The sequence below is a fragment of the Ictidomys tridecemlineatus genome, chromosome 4 (assembly GCF_052094955.1).
Source record: "Ictidomys tridecemlineatus isolate mIctTri1 chromosome 4, mIctTri1.hap1, whole genome shotgun sequence".
Classification (NCBI taxonomy): domain Eukaryota; kingdom Metazoa; phylum Chordata; class Mammalia; order Rodentia; family Sciuridae; genus Ictidomys; species Ictidomys tridecemlineatus.
In genome coordinates, this window is record NC_135480.1 from 1,109,879 (window position 1) to 1,123,313 (window position 13,435).

The following is a 13,435-nucleotide window of genomic DNA, read 5'->3' on the forward strand; positions in this document are numbered from 1 at the left end:
CAGGTGTGCATTTTACAGTCTGCTGATCAGGTCTGAGGCAGCCTGGAAGAATAGGCCACTGTTCAAGAATAGGCCCCTGGGGTGGGGGCATGTCCCTGGAGGATGTGGACAGTTGGCACCACATGGTCCTTGACCCCTGCACCCATTGCACTGAGCCTCCTGGGTGACGGGCAGCTCAGGTGGCCCTCCACCCATCCCCATCCACTCTCCTTGGTTTCCAGGCCCAACTTGCTGCTTGCCGGGAGCTGTCCAGCAGGACTGTGCTGAAATCCACAGCGCCTGCTCTGTGAAGGGGCTGCCGGCAGGTGCTGGTCCCTAGACCCCAGCTCCAGCTGGAGGGAGCTCAGGGGCTCTGCTGCCTGCTGAGTCCCAGGTCTGCCCCCAGCTGTGGGCCTCAGGTTCTCTGCAGCCGAGGCCCTGGTGTGCGCTGGGCCTTCTGTGGCCATCAGGTGTGTCCATTCTCTTCTGCAGGCTGGTCTGTCACTGGTGGAGAACGGCCCCCACCTGTGGTTGATTCTCGTGGGCTGCTGCAGCAGACCCCTCTGGGTGACTCTGACAGGGACGATGGCCTGGGGTGTGGGCGCCCGGAGGCGGGGAGTGACACAGTCTGTCACCTGGTGCAGCCTCCTGGGTGCCCTTTTTCTGTGCTCTGGATGGCCGATGAGTGGATGACATGCAGGAGTGTGGGATGGCCCTGGGGTAGACAGGGGCTTGTAGAGGAGAGGCCACTGCAGGCTGGGCCCTAGGCTGCTCAGCTGTCCCACCGGCTGGGAGGCGAGAGGTGAGAGGTGCCAGGTGCCCGCCCCCAGGCCACAGGCCAACCCAGGCATCCCTCAAGGCTGTGCCCCAGGCCCTCTGGGCTGGGACACTGGGATTGGCCTGGACTCAGGGAGCCCCTCCTGCCCTCCTGGGCTGGCCTGGGGAGAGAACATGGGCTGAAGGCAGGAGGAGCTGAGAAGGAAGAGAGGCCCTGGGGCCTGGCTCCCAGAGGGGGATCAGCACCGAGCCAGCTGCCAGGGCGGCTCGGATTGGAGGTCTGTGAGCTCTAAACCAAATCCCAGGGATTCACACCTCACCACAGCAGTACAGACAGAAGCTCCCCTGGCAAGTGCCACCGTGTGACAAGTATATCTGTGGATGGACACAGCCGTGAGTCCTGGACTGAGGGGGCCACCACTTCCCAGAGAGCGGGGGTAGGCAGGGGACTGCCCACAGCTCCCTCTATGCTGGTCTCCTGCTGGTGGATGCTGGCCCTGGGCCTTCTCCTGTGGGACGCTGGCCCTGAGCCCAGTGGGCACTGCTGGACTCCAGGCCTGTCTGTGCTGCCCGGGCCGAATGTGGCTGCCTGTCTGCTACAGGAGCCCCTGTGAATCTCACAAGTGGCACTGATTCTGAGAGACATTCTCTTGTCTTTGAGAGAGTCCTTCTGGGGAGGCAGGCCTCTTCCAGAGTGACCAGTGGCCACAGGCATGCTCCCCTATCACTGTTCCAGCTGATTCCTGCTGGGCCTCAGGGACTTACCACTGGATGCCTGTCTTCTTGGGCCTGGAGACTGAGCCTTTTCCACCCTGGGGGTGGTGGCTGGCGAACCCAGAACAGATTTGACATGAAGCTCTAGTGGTCTCAGGCCATGTGTGTGTGTTGAGGCCCTGGCCTGTCCTCTCCCCATATGGAGCCCAGGCCCAGTGGATGCGGCATCAGCTGAGCTGGACCTGGGCACTGAAGCCCTGGATGCCTGGGGCATGATCATGGGTACCACAGTGGCAGGGCAGTGTCCGGCTCTGATAGTGTGGCCTGGGGAAAGGTGGCCCTCCTGGTGGTTCACGGCTTCGTGGCTTCATAAACTGAGCTTGTGCCCATCCGGCCAGGCTGAGCATGACCGGAGAGTTTCTAGGTGCCTCATCTACCTGGGGTGGCCTGCAGGCCGGGCTGAGCATGGCTGTGTGGTGGGTGGCTGGTGGCTGGGGCGGGAGGTGGGTTTTGCTGGGTTCCTGTTCCTGACCTGGGTTTAGCTGCTCACCTGCGAGGTCCTCAAGCACCTTGCGTCTGGGTGTGTCTGGGCTTCTTTAGAGAGGGTCCTATCCTGGTGTGAGTATTCTAGTGCCATGCCCAGTGGCATGGGGGCAGTGACAGATGCCTGGCTCCCTTCCTGGGGCATGGGGTGGGGCCCCTCTGTACACCCCTCCAGGCTAGGCCCAGGGAGTACAAGCAGGATTCATGGGTTCTGGAGGAGGCATCTGGAGCCAGTGCCCCTCGCAGTCCCACAGAGACCCCCCGCGGCCCTGCCCTGGCCACCCTGGAACTGCCTGTGTGGTGCCCTTCTGCAGCTGGCCTCAACCCCCAGCCTCCAGCACCCCGAGGCCTCCGAGGGATGGGACCCAGGGCGCCAGGGCTGACTTCTCCCATGGGCCTTGCTTCTCATGTTGCCCCTGTCCTCTGCCCCCATTCCCCATGCCTCCCTTTCCTGACCCTTGTTCCCTGTCATGTCCCCTCCCCAGGAACACCCCTCCCAGGGTTTTGGACTTTGTAGGAGCTGGCGTGCCAGGATCCAGTGCCAGCCTGACTGCCGGCCGGGTGCAGACCTGGGTGCTGATGGCACAGTGTGGGGCCCTCTGACCTCATGTCCTGGCCCCTGGAGGAGAGTGCAGTGAGGAATGGCAGGGAGCCCGGATTGACAGAGGCCACCAGCCCCAGCACCAGCCCCGAGAGGGATGGGGTAAGGCAGACGCCCTGCCCAGGTTCTGGTGCAGCCCCTGGCGCTGTGGCCCTTGGGGACAGATGTTGTTATTTGGGAGCACCAGGGCGTGGGCCAGCAGGCTCTGCCTTTCTCCTCTCCCTGTCCTTCCTGCCTGCTGCCCACTAAGCAGATTCTATTATTACCCCACACTGGAGATTACCGCGCAGGCTGCTCCTGGGGGACAGCAGGCACTCACGCTGCGGGGGCTGGGCCAGTGCTTCCGTCCCTGTCGCAGTGGGTGACTGCAGGGCCCTGCGTGATTCCCTCCCTGGTGTGGCGGGTGGGGTGTGTGTGTGTCTGGTTGTCTGGGTGGCGGGTCTGTCTGGGGGTGGCGTCTGGGCCCCGGGAGGTTGCCCCTGCTGCAGAGGGCGTGGGAGTGGTTGGCCCCGGGGCAATGGCCAGCCGCCGCAGTCCTCCCCACCAGGGCAGAACTTGGAGCTCCTGCACTGCCCCCCAGCACACAGCACCCTCACGTCTGGGTTAGACCCTAGAGGTGTCCCTGGAAAGTGTGGCCCGGCCTCCCTGTGGCCCCTGCCTGTGCCAGGCCCACCTCTCAGCTTGCTGGGCTTCACCAGGTCCCTACCCCTGCACCCCAGGCTCTGAGCTCCCTGAGTCCTCCTGCAGGGGCCTGGCAGGGAGGGGGCATGCAGTAAGCTCTGGCTAAGTGACCTGGCAGATGACTTAGGTGGGCAGGGCAGCTCTGTTTAGTAGAAATCTAATGTGACCACCTGGCACCAGGGGTGTTGGGGTGGGGGTTCCCACTCATCTCCAGGAGGGTGCATCCCGACAAAAAGGTCATTCCCGTGTGGGTTGGACCCAGGCTCCAGCAGGGAGGGCCAGGGGCACCCTGCCCACCCAGTGGCAGGTCTGGGACTCAGCACTGAGCTGTGGGAGCTGGGCCTTCCTGGCCCTCTGGGCCCCACTCCTCATGCCTGCCTCAGCACTGGGGACCAGAGGTGTCCCTGGACCCAGGAAGTGCCTTCACTGACCACTCAGTGATACTGGGTCCTGCTGGGCCCACACACCAGTGGAGGACATCCCCGAGGGGAACTGAGCCCTCAGCATGGGGAGGTCGGGCAGGTGAGAGGGAGCAGGTGGGCCAGGGGCAGCTCTGCTCTGGCAAGCAGACCCTTGGCCAGCTGTGCTTCTGGGAGGGTGGGCCCATGGCTGGGCTGTCACAGGGCCTGGAGGGAGGACGGCAGGACCCCAGCCAGCAGCTTGTAAAGAGGCTTGAGGCCAGAGATGGAGGAGGCCGGAGTCTGCAGCCTAGGGCTGGGGCTCGAGGGTGTGTGCCTGTGTCTGTGTCATGAGCATGTATGTGGGTTGGTGTGGGGGTGCACAGGTCTGTGCGTGCACAAGTCACGTGCGTGTGTGCAGGTCTGGGTGCCTGTGTCTGCCTGTGTGTGGGATGACAGGCGGAGGCTCCCTGGGGCTTCCCAAGGAAGGCATCCCCAACCTCGTCACCATGGCAACCCCATCACCCATCCCTGGGGCCCCTGAGGGGTGGGGCCTGTGGAGCAGGGCAGGAGGGAGCAGCCTGGGCCCTGGGGCTCTGCTGTGGCGTTTGGGGGAGGGGATCTGCTGAGCTGCCCTGCCACCTCTCCTCCTCTGCCCCCAGCTGTCCCAGACAGGCCTGCTGAACTCCCCAGCCCCCAGCCCCTGCACTCTGTCCAGCACAGCTTTCTTGCCATTCCCAGGATCTGGACAGCACTGTGCAGGGATCGCCGGTGGCTGGGTCTCCTCTGGTCATGTCACTCTGGGCCCCCCCCCATGGAGTGCACTGGGTCCTCCAGATGTCTGACCCCCAGCCAGAGGCCCTGCCTTTCCTCCCTCCCACACTCTGCTCATCTCTTGGCCCACGCTGACCTCCCTGCCCCCACCCTGCATGTGCCTTCACAGAAAGTCAGCATCCTCCCAAAGACTTCTCTTTCTGGGGTCCCCGGCTGCCACTCTGCAGGTGGGCTGGCCCGTGGCCTTGTCAGTAGACCCCAGGTCTGTGCTGTAGGGAGGGGAGGGAGGCCTCCCACTAGGACAGCAGCCCCGACAGCAGCCCCGTGGCATTTCTGAGAGCGGGTTCAGCAAGTGATCTCACTGGGCTGATTTTACAATCCTGAGTCGCAGAAACCAGTTAGTCAAAATCTAACGTGGCACTCTGGGGGCTGGAGTAGGGGTCCCACCCGCTTCCAGGAGGGTTCTCTACAAGAATGCAGTTCCAGTGTGTGTGGGGCTCGGGCCGAGGCTCCCTCCCCGGCCAGGGGCACAGAACAGGGACATGGTAGGGGGGCTGTTTGCCTCTCCGTGCCCCACACAACCTTAAATTGATGGCTTCACCGCACTGGTGGCCCCAGGGAAGGGGGCCAGGGAAGGCTCTCAGGGCCTGCCTGCCTGGGGGGCCGTGGGACGGGGTGGCCCTGTGCTGAGCAGGGCCTGCCTCGGAGGAGGCTGCATAGCTCTCAGGGTCTCCTAGAACACCCACCCTTGCTGCAGTACTTCTGAGGCCCGGGCCGTGTGGGAGGTGGACACCTGTGGTCGGTGGACACCTACGGGGACTCTGGCTGGGGAGGGTCGGCTTCTGTCGCATCAGATCGAGGTTGGTCCAGCTGCCTCTGTGGTTGCCATGCCAACCTGTGCTGGCAGGGGCTGAGTGACTGCCTAGGAGGGAAGGGGACCCCATCCTACTGGCTGACAGCCCCTCCACATCCTAGCAGCAGGTGTGAAGCCCCCCATCCTGATGTGCTGGTGGTGGATCTGGGGGAGGCTGAGGCCCCTGGCTGGTCACTCCAGAGTCCAGCTCTTGGAACCCCATGTCTCCTCTGCCTCCAGACCCTCTGCTCCCCCAAGGACCCAGGCTGCATCCTTCTTGCTCTCTTGCCAACCTGGGGGACCCAGGATGACCTGCTCATGGCCTGGGCAGCACGGGGCAGCCTTCTGCAACCAGGTAGCCCAGCCAGCCTGGAGCACACGCACCTGCCGCCATTTCCTGACCCAGACACCAGACAGCAGAAGTGGCAGGAGCTCAAGGGACACTCCGTCCCGAGCCCTCCCTGAAACTCGCGTGTGTCTGGAGTGGAGGGTGCTGGCCGTTGTGTGGGCTGCCCCCATGCCACCCTGACAGGCTGTCTACGTGGGCCAGGCTGCAGCGAGTGGCCAGTGCATGGCACTTCCTGCTACCAGGCGCTCCCTCCGCAGCTCGGGATCATTTCCAAGTCCTTCTTGGGCTGTCAGGGCCCCAGATCCTGCATGTGGAGGTGTGCACAAGCCTTTCTGGGCCGAGCCCTGCCATGGGGGCTGCCTCACTCCACAGCCAGGTCCCTCGTGACGAAAGGGGCAGGCCCCACAGTGGCTGCCCCTGTTTCCTCCCTCCCAGGACCGTGCCCTGAGCTTGTGGGGCTCCTGGTGCCTGGGACAGGTCTCCCTGGTGTGGGTTGGATTCTTGGGCAGGACCATGACACCCTTTATTGCAGGTGCTTAGTCACCTGCATCTTACTGGGAATCGCCTGTCACCCCCAGCTCATTTGGAAACAGCTGGCGTGTTGTGGGGTTCTAATTGGCTGGTCAGAGCCCTCTTTCCCAGTCCACTCAGAGCTGCCATTCTGTTTGGGGGTGTTTGGAGCCTACAGCCACCATCTGTCTTGGGGTCCGTGTGGCGTCCCAGGGGCTAGAGTGTGCACCACGTGTCTCCTGCCCCGAAGCTGGAGAAGGCAGTGTGGGCCTGAGGGAGGGGCTGTGCAGGACACAGGACAAGGGGGCCACAGTGCGTTGGCCTCCTGTTGGGGTGGCCTTTCACAGGAGCGTGCTTAGGCGGAGACCAAAGGAGCACTTGAAGTTCATGCAGCTCTTGTGCGTCAGCTCTGCCCCAGAGGACCGCAAGACAGCTGCGGAGCGGGCGCTGGGCCATCCTGACCACACAGCAGTTCACAGCACAAAAAGAGCCCTGAGCAGGCGCCTCTGGCGGGGGCGCGGTGGGGGGGGGGGCTCTGAGCTGACTGGCTGACTGAGCTGGGGTGCTGCTGGCTCCTGGCAGTCCTCGGGGCTCTGCCTCTTTCTGGTCTTGGGCCTGGAGTTGACATGGGGTGGGTGAAGGAGCTAGGCGCCCCCCTCTGAGGGGGCTGGACATGTACTTGGGCAGCACCCACAGATCCCCGCCAGGACGTCCCTCCCCACCCTGCCTGCTCAAGCTGGGCTGTGGGCCTCCTCAGGTGCCCCCCCTTTGGCCTAGAAGTGGGGCATCCCGTGCAGTGGGCATGGCACCAGCTGGGTGTTGTGGGTGAGTGGGCAGCAAAGCCAGGTGTTCACAGGCCTCAGAGTCCAGGGCTGGGGCTGACCTGGGCTGGAGTGGGGTGGGCTGGGGGGTCTGAGCTGGGGCCCAGCTGAGGGGAATGGAAGGAAGGGGTGGGGGCAGGGATCTGTGGATGCTGCCTGCCGGTTCTGCTCCGGTCACCATGGCAACAGATGGAGGTTTGTCAGGAAAGAGGAGGGGGAGGCTTGGTAGGAGTCTGCTGGGGTTTAGAGACCAGCGGGATCTTTCAGAGATGGGGCTCTCTGACCTTCAGTGCAGAGGCTTCTCCCAGGGCCACAGATCTGCCTCCCAGGACGGGAGGGTGGGCTTAGGTGTAGGCCTGAGCCTCCTTCCTCGGGTCTGCCAGCCTGGCTCCGGGGCTGGAGTTGCAGACTGGAAGGGGCTCTGTCCCCAGCTGGACAGCCCAAGGGTCAGGGCCCCAGCAGGCTGGGAGCTGGGCAGGGGGCATGGCCCGCCCCCTCCACCCTGGAGCTGGGGAGAAGGTGTTCTGGGACTCGAGCCTCATCCCACATGACTACCGACCCCGGAGACCTCCTTGGGGTGGGGGACCACCTTCTCTGTGGAGTCCCGGCCGACAGTGGCCCCTTTCCCTGCTCTAAGGAGAGCTCCCAGGCCTGACCCAGCAGGTGGGCAGGGCTGCATACAGGAGCCCACCTGGGTCCAGCCCTGCAGGACACTCACTGCCTGCCGTGACCTTGCATGAGTCAGCAGTGTTCTGTGGAGAGCGGGGCTGAGCCTGGCCGGCAGCGGGCCCAAGCCATCGCCCCACGGGGGCCGTGGGAACCCCACCTGCACAGGTGCTCCACGGAGGCCGGCTGCTCGGGCCCCTGACCACCCTGGGAGGGCGGGCACCTGCATGAGGCCTGAAGTGGCACTGCCTCCCTAGGGGCGAGGCCTGGCCACAGTGCCGAGGGACAGACTTGACCACCGTCCTGACGTGGGGAGACCCCTCCCCAAGGAGCACAGCTTGCAGTTTTCCAGCCCTGCTTCCTGGGTGCTCGGGGGGACAGTGGGGTGGGGGCTCTGGGGTGGGGCCCTGCCGGGCGTGAGGCAGGGGCCCCCTTAGAAAGCACTGGGGGGTCAGGTGGTGGGAGGGGCTGTATCTGGGAACCAGGGACAGCAGCCGCCAGCCCAGATGCAACCCTGCCCACCTGCCCAGGGTGGCCTTGGCACCCCAGCTGGCCGGGCTCTGGGGCCCAGGGTGCAGTGTGGCTCCTGATCCCCATAGTTGGGGTGGCTAGGGGCCCCCTTGGGATGCCAGTTCCTGGCAGGGCAGGGGGCAGCAGATGAGGCTGCCTGGCAGTCCCTCCCTGGTGCCCATCACGCCCCCTTCCCTGTCTGCCCGTGGCAGGCCTGGGAGTGGGATGGTCCTGGCCCAGGCAGGCCTTTCTGGGAGGGTAGAGGGCAGGGGCTGCACCTCATGGGGCTCTGCACCTCATGGGGCTCCTGGGCTCTGCACCTCATGGGGCTCCTGGGCTCAGGCCCCAGCCAGCAACTCTGGCCCCAGCTGCCCCTGGGGTACCCCTGTGGGCCCTGGGGTCCATCTTGGATAGTGTCCCCACCATCAGCCTGTTAACCTCCCAGCTGGCCCCTTCCGGCAGTGTGTGCCCACCCAGCACCCACCTGGTCAGCCCAGGTCCCCGTTCCGTCACCTCCCTCTGTAGCCCTTGCTGGAGCCACCAAGAGGGGCCTCGACCTGGGGGCTTCCCCATCCTGGGCCTGTAGGGGACCCTGGGGGGCCATTGACCCCTCTTGGTAGGCCAGGGGCTCCTGAGGGCAAGAGCAGCAGAGGCCTTGTGTCTGAGTCGCTCCGTCCAGCAGTGAGGGCCTCTGGCCACAGGGTTTGCAGGCAAGTGTCACCCTGTCCTCAGGCCTGGCCTTCCTGTGGGAACCAGCTGGGTCAGCAGGGATAGGACTTCTTGCCCCTGTGAGAGGTGGGCCAGGAGCCCGGCCCTCTCCCCTGCCCCTGCCCACCAACAGGGGCCAGGGCTGGGCAGTTGGAGCTGGAGTGGCTCTCAGCTTGGCCCCTGCAGCTGCCCTGGGGGGGGACCCCCACCCATTCCCTCCCTCCCTCTGGGTTTCCCAGGAGGCGCCCAGGTGTGGGTGGGTGTGGCCTTCCCAGGGCGGAGACCCCCACCCATTCCCAGGAGGCGCCCAGGTGTGGGTGGGTGTGGCCTTCCCAGGGCGGAGACCCCCACCCATTCCCTCCCTCCCTCTGTGTTGCCCAGGAGGCTCCCAGGTGTGGGTGGGTGTGGCCTTCCCAGGGCAGAGACCCCCACCCATTCCCTCCCTCCCTCTGTGTTGCCCAGGAGGCGCCCAGGTGTGGGTGGGTGTGGCCTTCCCAGGGCTGAGACCCCCACCCATTCCCTCCCTCCCTCTGTGTTGCCCAGGAGGTGCCCAGGTGTGGGTGGGTGTGGCCTTCCCAGGGCGGACAGGTGGCCCGGGGCCAGCTGGTCTTTGACCTGTCTCTGGGCCAGCCAGCTGGGTGAACTGGGCCCTGGCTCCAGGTCTGGTGTGAGTCCTGCCAGCCCCATGCCCCTGAGGCAGCTGCCCATGGACTTCCACCTGCTCTCGGGGCTGAGGGCCAGGGGTGTGGGGCTGACCTCAGGCCCCACTGAGGACCACAGCCCGGGGTGGGCTGGGCTGGGTGGGGCTACCCCTCTGCCCCCTCCTGCAGGCCTGCAGGCTGCCCATAGGGGACCCTGGGTCAGCTGGGCCCCGGGCTGGGAGGAGCTTCTGTTGGAAGTGCCTGGCTCCAGGAGCACTGGAGTGGTCCGTGAGAGGTTAAGGGGTGCCCTCACCCTGGGGAGAAGCACGGGGGGTCCCTTGGCTGATTTGATCAAGTGCCCCCACTTCAAACTGTCCCCAGAAGGTAGGAAGGTGGGCAGCCGCAGTCCTAGGCCAGGGGTCCCTGGGGTCCCTGAGACCCTTCCGGGGTCCGACTGGGTACTGTGTGACACCATGGGAGACGCCGTCTCCGAGTGGCGTGAGGACGGGAGGCTGTCCTTCTCCCTGACCCCCACGGGTCAGGGCGGTTAATAAAGTCGCACTCACATCCTGGTGTGTGGAACAGCTTTACTGTTTGTCAGTGAACAAGTATTTGTGAAGTTTGTTTTAATTTCTAACACAATAAACATCGGCAGACCTCACCACACAAACAGATCTCTACTAGTGTCCTCAGTGATCTTTTAAAGCTTTATTGTTTTTTTTTAAAAAAATGCTATTGTGTTTTTTAACCTTTATTTTATTTTCTTATTTCTCTGTGGTGCTGAGGATGGAACCCAGGGCCTCACATGTGCTGGGTGAGTGCTCTGCACTGAGCCCCAGCCCAGCCCCTACCCTCAGTGATTTCCAAGTCACTGGAAAGACTCAAGATCCTGGGCGAGGGCTTGGCCCTGCAGGCTGAGCCGGCGGCTGGGGTGACGCACCCCATGGGCTCTGCTGCCACGGCCACAGGGTCAGCCCTTTGGAGCAAGACCCTCCCATCTCCCCGCGGGACCTCTGTACCTGCCTACGGTGCCCTTCCAGGAGTGGACTTCAGTTTGCCCGAGCGGTCCTCTGCTGGGCCGGGGTCCCCTCTTGGGCGTGCCTCCTCCCTCCTTGGGTATGGCTGGCACCTGGTGCTCCCCTGGTGGGGACAGGGGTGGTGCGAGTCGGCCCCCTACGTGCTCCTGGCTCCCCTTCCCCTGCTGTGGGGTCCACTCTGCTGTGAGCCCATCTGAAGGCCCTTCTCCACCTTTCCTCCAACTAGCGATGCCCCGAGCCCCTCCCCAGCTTCCCCGGGCAGCTGTGTCTTGCTCTGCTGTGCCCCCAAGACAGGCCCCATGGCTGCCTTCCTGCTGAGAACGGGCGGGCAGGACTGCCCCCGTCAGGCTGGTCACTGGATCTTTGCAGGACTTTGCTGGGTCAGGCCTGGCGGCCCCTCACCTGGCTGGGCCAGGCGTCTAGGGGAGGGAGCCCAGGAGGGACTCATCTCCCAGGAGTGGGCACGGGCTTGAGTGTCACCAGGAGAACTCTGGGTCTGCTGAGCCGCTGAGTGCGCTGCCCAGGGCGTCCCCCCGGGCCCCGGTGTCGCCCCCTGGGGCTCCTCCCTTGTCGCGAGCTGGGCTCTCTGGTTGGCCGTCTGTCCTGGCGTCTCTGTCCTCTCCCGTCAGGGGCGTTGCGTCTTTTCATCTTTGTGCATGGTTTCTTTCCCAGCACTCACCGTTGTTCCCAGGCCCTTTCTGGTTTTCTCCTGCTGCTCCTTCGAGTCTTGTGGGGGTGTGGGGAGCTGCCCGAGGCCTGCTCAGTGCTCTCTCCCTGGACTTCCCCTCCCAGGCACAGCTCCTCCCGTGCCGGTCATGGGGCACTTTTCGGGGAGGAGGCCCCGTGTGGTTCTGATAAGGAGCAAGGTGTTCTCACCTGGGTCTGCGGTGTGTGACCTCTGCCTGGAGCTGTCTGTCATGTGCTGAGGGGCCAGGAGTGGGTCGGGGTGTTGCAGTGAGGCCGGGTTGCCCAGGGCACCCCTGCCCCTGCTCGGCTGGACCTGGTCCTGGGTGGTCTCTGTCCAGGTCTGAGGAGGTGCAACCCCGAGGATCTCGAGTTCAAACTCAGTGATTGCTCCCTCTGTTTCAGCACCCGACTCTGGGGCCCACCCTGGCCCCCGTCCCTGGCCCCCTTCCCTGACCCCCTTCCCTGACCCAGACATGCTCAGCGTCCCCGGTCCCTGGAGACAGCCAGCCCCGGAGCAAGCTTTTCAGAGGGCTCTGAAGGCGGACGGTCTCCATCACTGCCGGCTGCCTCTTCTAACCAGAGGTGGGGTCCGCAGGGGCAGACCTGAGAGCCAGCCTGCCCAGGATCCAGCCTGCGTTTCTGGCAGTGCCCTGGCAGCCAGGGTGCCCTCTGTACCCAGAACTGCTGCTCCACACCCTCTTCCATCCCTGGGTCAGCAGGCCTCTGGGGAGCAGTCCCTCCCTGCCCGACTCCTCGGCCCTGAAGCCAGCCTCAGAAGCACCCCCGGGCTCCATTAGCCCAGGGCCATTCCTCCTGGGGCAGCCCAGCCTGGAGGACTGGGCACCCAGCATCCCGTGGGGAGCGGGGTGTCTGTGTGCACAGGGGTGGGGGGCCTCCGCCCGGGCTGATCAGTGGCTTCTATCCTATCTTTTATTTGAGTGCAGAGCAGAAGAGTCATGGGGCAGCTGGGGACAAGAACAGCTCTGAGCCCCTGTGGGCTGCCTTGGGGTGGAGGAGGGCCCCTGGCTTGGCTGGTCCCACCTGGGACCCCCTGGCTGGGTTCTCTTCTTGGGAGCAATCCCAGGCCCCTCCTGGAGGAGGAGGGGTCAGTGTGGGGTGACGAGGACTTCGGACGTGGGGGTTCTTGTCCAATACACCACAGCAGGGTAGAGTGTTAGGAGAGCCCTGTGGCTGGGGGGCACCCAAGGGCCCACTCCCGGAGGTCGGGGGAACCAGGCTCCTGCTCCCCATCCTCCCTGGGCTGCAGGGGGGTCTGCTCTGCCTGGGAAGGGACCTGGGGTGGGTACTGGGATAGGGGGGTCGTGCAGGAGTCCTCCCTCCCCTGGGACGGGCCTCCCTTCAGGCACAAGCTGTGGGTTGGGTCTGCGAGGTGCAGCAGCCGACTCCCCGTGTTTGGGTGCTGGGCTGGGGCACAGCAGAGACAGCCCAGCGGCTGCCGGCAAGTGAAATATTTCAGGGCTTAATTAATTTAATTTGAGAGGTTCCTTTTCGGAGCGTGAACAGCCGTCTCCCCAGAGACGCCAGCCCTCCCTGGCACGCTGGTGGGCGGCCACCGTCTGTGTGGTGCCGCCTCCTGCTCCTGCAGGGTTAGGTTGGGCTCCCCCGGCGTGCGCAGCCTAAGGAATCTCCATCTCTTCCTGCACCCTGCGCACCTGGTTGTGGGTTCCCTGTGTGCGGGTCAGTGTGGAACCGCTGTCCCGTGTGTCCTGCACACCCCATCCCCAGCCTTGCTGGGCCTGTACAGCAGTCTGGTCACTGTAGGCTGGGACCAGCAGCCATGGCCTGGAAACTGGATGCCTGGGCAGGGAGGGGGTCTGGCGTTCCCAGACTGTGAAAGCCAAAGGTCACATGGCCAAAAGCACCCAGGTGTGAGGACCTGCCTCTCCAGGCCTCCTCTCCAGGGTCAGCTTTTCCTGGAAGCCCACGTGGACCCAGCTGGCCCCTGCCCGGGTGTGGGGTTGTGGTGTGTGTATTGGGACTGTGGCCTGAGTGTCCAGCTGAGGCCACTGTGAGGCTGCTCAGAGCTGGCCTTCTGGTGGGGCTGTGAAGCTCCATCAGGACCTCCAAGGGCGGTGGCCAATGGGCTCTGGCAGGATCCTGTGCGTCCGCCCTGGGCGACACAGCCCGGGCAGAGTGCCTGCCTGCCCTGCTGGGCGGGACTCAGT

The 13,435-nt window shown here is 64.6% G+C and overlaps 1 protein-coding gene across 25 annotated transcripts in view; it reads left to right on the top strand.

Moving 5' to 3' along the window:
* Positions 1 to 13,435, top strand: part of Brsk2 (BR serine/threonine kinase 2) — a 54,932-nt gene that overhangs the window by 8,451 nt on the left and 33,046 nt on the right. The window contains exon 1 of one of the 25 annotated variants that reach the window (XM_078045296.1): positions 1,056 to 1,149. The exons of the other annotated variants lie outside the window; for them this stretch is intronic. The gene's annotated coding sequence lies outside the window, so the exon portion shown is untranslated. Of the gene's footprint in view, positions 1 to 1,055; positions 1,150 to 13,435 lie in introns of those variants that run through there. 25 annotated transcript variants of the gene reach the window in all.